The following is a 5,281-nucleotide window of genomic DNA, read 5'->3' as shown; positions in this document are numbered from 1 at the left end:
GGGATTACTTGGTAGTGTCCACTGAGGTCCTCCAGCAGCTATCTGAGACTCTCTGGTTTTACAGGACATATCCATTCTAGCATGCCCACTTCCCTGCGCCTTTCAATCCTTGTGTGTCTGCTATGGCAATTCTAACATTTCTACTTTACTTAGTGTGAAGTTGGCCCACAGTCGATCCAGGTCCCAAATCCTGTTGGAGAGTCTGCTTCCTGGGGCTCCTGGCTGCCTCAGTCAGTAGAGCATGTGACTCTTGATCTCGGGGTTGTGAGTTCAAACCCCACGTTTGGTGGAGAGATTACCTAAAAAAAAGAAAATCTTAAAAAGAAGTCTGCTTCCTTGGACCATTCCTGGTACCAACTGTCTTTAGGACAAGTCCCTGGGAAATGGACTCTGTAATGGAAATTTATGCGCAGGAATCTGTCGGGGAGTGAATGAACCAGGACTTAGCAGAGGGAGATCGTTAACTGCAACACACTCCAAACAGAAGCCTCAGCCGATCCCACCAACAGCTCTGGAGCTGAGGTGGCCCTTAGGAGTTGGCCCCCTTGAGACAAGGGGTTGGGCTTTTGTACCCTCACGTCAACCAGTCATAGGTTGACTGCCTCTGCGGAGGGAGCATGACCTCTGGCGAAGAACATCGCTCTGGCTGACAGTGATTCTTGGAGAGGGCTGGGGAGCCAACAGCCTCCCGCGTTGCTATCTGCGGGGGAAATGGGTGTCTCACTCCTATGGCAAGCATCTGGGCAGCACACCCTGGGGGTGCCTACAGCAGAGGCTGGGGGCAGGGCAGATTTCAAAGGCCTCTCCAGCCACCAGAGCTTCTTTGAAAGGTAGTGATGGCCCCGTCACCGGAAGTATGTGAGCCTGAGTCTATAATGACCTGTCCAGCGCTTTACAGAACAAAAGCATGGCCCGAGCAGAGCTTGGCCTCAATGGACAGTTTTCAAACGGGGTTCCGTGACACCTGAAGGGTTTCTTAGCGTTCTCAGGGGGCTGCATGGCAAGTCATATTCAGGTTCATCCATGCCCTTTCCCGTCACTGCTGTGACCAGAACAGCTCTACCTTCATCTGTGCATATGCTAGGGCTCTGCAAAAGGTTTTGTTTGCGGAAAGGCTTTTGCTGCTGAAAAATAACACTAGGCAATTTTACAGAATACCTAACCAGAACTCCTCAAGCTGGTGACAAATAAGGAAATACGGAGAAACTTCCGTAAGCCAGAGGAGACCAAGGAGACATGACAAAACCAAATACGATGTGACATCCTGGGTGGGATCCTGGGAAAGAGAAAGGACATTAGTAGAAAAACTAGTGAAATCCCAATAAAGTCTGGAGCTTAGTTATTAGTAATGTACAAACACTGGCTTCTTAGTTTTGGCAAATGTACCATGGTGCTGTAGGCTATGAACATTAGGAGGGACTGGATGAGGGGTATATGGAAAGTCTCTATGTTTCCTTTGCAACTCTGCTGTAAATCTAAAATTGTTCCAAAATAAAAAAGGTTGTTTTTAAAAATTGCATTGGGAGCCCATCAGACAGAGGAGTTCTAAATATTTCCAGAGATGAGGAGAAGGATGGGCTTTGCTGATGCAGGAAGGCTCCCAGGAAGAGGCCAAACTTGGATATTAGGTGGGGTTGGGATATCAGAACATTAGTGATTGGGTAGGATTCTTGCCCACAGATTTCTATGTGGAATGTTGGATATTCATGTTCCTGTTCTTCCTTATCTCCAGCTTCTCCAGGAAAGTAAGGACCCATCTGGGAAGGAGGGAACTGAAGTTGGGCTCACCCGAGTAGACGGGACGATTGAAACATTAAAGTTTCAACAGACTTTGAAGGGAGATCGAGAGGCTGGTTTGCGCTTCGGTCTGTTCATCCCAGCTAAATACTCTCCAAAGCAGAGCCCAAGCTAAGCCCAGGAGAAGCCAGAGGAAGGAGGAGACACAGGCCCCCAGTCTGAGGGAGGAAACCTGAGTTATGACCTCAAGGAACCGCAGTGTGGTGGGGAAACACAGAGCCTGCCCTCAGGGAGCCCTCAGTCTAAATGAGGAGATGTAGTCCCTACCATTGGGAGCCTCCTGTCTGATGGGAGGGACACAGTCTGAAGGGGGAGGCAGGGTACGTTCCAGACATGCCGACTAGTGATGTCTAGGCTGACTTTCAGATATTGGTATTCGGGGACAGGAGAACCTGGGAGGAAGGCTTGAAGAGGAGAGGACTGTGCCCTTTGTAGAAAGAAACCAGTAGGAAGGGTCCTGGGACTGAGCTGATGGGTCCCCTGGAAGTGGGTCCTGCTGAGACATGGATATCCTCTCAAATGGTGGGTAATCGAACCTCTGATCCATTGTCCTCACAAGGACTGAGAGCAGTTGACAAGCAGTGAAGGGACAGGAGAGGACAGGTGAGGGGTAAGGGAGAAATACACACAGAAAGACAGCTAGGGATAGAATCAGCCAGAGACTCCAGGAGATCTGAGATGGGGAGATACAGAAGAGATGTGAGCATAAGACCAAAATAGAGGCAGAAGCAGAGAGCCCCTGTCCCGCCCCACCCCGCCCCTGCGTCTGCCCTCCCCACCCCAGCCCTGACCCCCAGCTGACCCAGCCCTGGCCCCCAGCTGGCCGACCCCATTTGCATCTTCCTGCCTCTGTGCTCTCATTCAGGCTTTGGCACCGCCCCAGTGTTTTCCCTCACTAGGTGTCAAATGCAAACTAGAGCCAAAATCCACATGTCCTGGCTGGCTGGGGAGGAGGCTCCCTGGGAAGGAAGGAGAGTGAGATCAGGCACAGCCCTCATCTACTGTGTGGTGCTGGGCAGGGACAGGTGGAGGAGGCGGGGAGGACCCGTTCACCTCCATGTGCTGAGGGCCCTGCCCAGCGCTGGGCACAACAGGGCAGTCCGCAGTGGTTCCTGGCTGGCTGAATGAGTCGTACCTGGCCAATCTTAGAGAACGGGCTAAGGCATGGTGGTGAGAGCCTCGGGTCAAATGTCAGCTTCACAACTTCCTCGCTGTGTGACCTTGAGCAAGTTACTTAACCTCTCTGAGCCTCAGTTTCTTCATCGGTAAAATGAGGATAAGGACATTAACAAAACCCATGTCATAGGATTGCTGTGGCCATTCAGTGAGCTAACATCTATCGGGCCCTTAGGACAGTGTCTGGCATGCAGAAAACAGCAAATAACTCAGCCTGTAGCATGTGTATGATTTTCCTGCATCTGTTACCTGCGTGCATGTTCAGTGTGGATGTGGTGTGTGCAAGGGGTGCTTCTGGGCTGGATCACGGTGAGGGCAGCGGCGATGGGGAGCAGTGGGGAAGAGTTCCAGCTCTGTGGCCAGGCCGGGCAGGCGTGGGATCTAGTCATAGCCTCACCACTTCTTGGCTGGGGGCGTCCCCAGCAAGGGGCTTCTCTAGAAGCCCCTTATACAGAATGGGTATAAGACCTTCCTTGGGAGATTGTCCCTGAGGAGGAGCCAACTGCCTCTTGAAGCACGACCGAGGGCTGTCATTCTTTCCTGTATTGTGTTTTTTTTCTTTTTTAAAGATTTTATTTATTTATTTGAGAGAGAGAGAATGAGAGAGAGCACATGAGAGGGGGGAGGGTCCGAGGGAGAAGCAGACTTCCCGCCGAGCAGGGAGCCCGACGTGGGACTCGATCCAGGGACTCCAGGATCATGACCTGAGCCGAAGGCAGTCGCTTAACCAACTGAGCCACCCAGGCACCCTTTTCTTTCCTGTATTGTATGTGGTACTTTCCCGTCTGTGGTACGTGGCTATGCGTGTCTGGCGGTTGCATGGATTTGCAAATACGGGAGACATGAGGCAATGGAAAGAAGCCTGATCTGGCGTTCGGGGCACCTGAGTTCTCTCCTAGCTCTAGGAAGGGTGTCTCGGGGCCATGCCTCGATCCTTCTGGGTCTCGGGTTCTTCATCTGGACAAGACAGGTGTTAAGACCGACCTCCCAGAGCTGTCAGAAGGATCCGATGAGATGACGTGTGAGGTGCCACCAGCAAACAGCACTTCTCAAGAGCTTTTCAGCCGCCAGGGTGCCCGCGGCTAGTTGCCAGCCACCTGGCACGGCGATCCTTCCCATACATGTGCACAGATGGAGTGTGCGTGTTTGTGCAAATAGCCACTTCTCCGGGCAAGGCAGGAGGGCATCCCTTGGCATCCACCCTGGGTCTCTTGGACCTGTCCGGTGGTGGTGAAGCCTGCGGGGCTCTGGAGCCAGGCTGCCTGGGTGTGAATCCCAGCTCAGCCACCTCCTAGCTTTGTGACTCCAGGCAAATGACTTAACCTCTCTGTGCTTCTCTTTCCTCCTCTGAAATTGGAGACAGTAATAGCAGCCCCCTCAGAGAGCTTTGTGAGGAGGACACAGTTCAAACGTGCAAAGTGCTTACGGCCCAGCCTGGTACAGATGTTTGTGGTTATTCCTGAGTTGGACCGGGTCGGAGGGGTGCGCTCTGCTGCCCAGTTCCCACGTCTTTCCTGGCCAACAGATAGCTCATCCCCTGGAACAGTCCTTCCTGAGCTCCGACCAGTTTCCCTCAGGCAGAAGTTCCTCGAAGGGTGCAGCCTGAGGCATGGCAGCCAGCGCAAGCTGCTAAAATAATCACATTTACAGGAGGCCCAGGATGTCGATGGGACAGATATTTTTGAAAGCGAATGTCAGTGAGTTTCAGGAAAGAGAGGCGGGGGACAGGCTTCTGCAGGTCCCCAGCTGGCTGGACAAAAGCAAGCTTTTCTGCGCTCCATTCCTCCCCCTCTCAGACCCCGTCTCACCCAGAACCTCACAAGGAGGCTAGCGACCTGAGGGGGCGGCATGGATCGGCTTTGACAGGGTCAGATCTCCCTTCCCACTGCTCCTGCTTTGCCCTTGCCCTGCCAGTGACCTCGGGAGGAGGAGACCCAGGAGCGGGAAAATGTAAAAGGGTGCTGGTGGGGAGGGGGCTGATAGGAATGAGAGAAGCAATGCGGGGCCATCAGAGAGAGGGAAATAGAAGTGGGGCGTCGGCCAGACCGAAGTAGGCAGAGGGTCCTGTGCACACGCAGACGGATGTGTGAAAGTGTGTTTGCCAGAGCGTGTGAGTGAATGTGTGTGAGGCGGTGTGTATGTGTGTCAGGCGGTGTGCCTGAGCGTCCGTCTGACCGGGAAGAGACAGATTCACAGACCCACACCACCGGCAGGGACCGTTTCTGACCAGACTGCTGTGCCGCAGATGGGGAAGCGGGCTCAGGAATGAAATGCCCAGTCCCTGGGCAAGTCAGGAACGAGACCCTTG

Source organism: Leptonychotes weddellii, chromosome 15 (genome assembly GCF_054177405.1).
Source record: "Leptonychotes weddellii isolate Sample4059 chromosome 15, ASM5417740v2, whole genome shotgun sequence".
Lineage (NCBI taxonomy): Eukaryota > Metazoa > Chordata > Mammalia > Carnivora > Phocidae > Leptonychotes > Leptonychotes weddellii.
Note: the sequence above shows the minus strand (reverse complement) of the source record.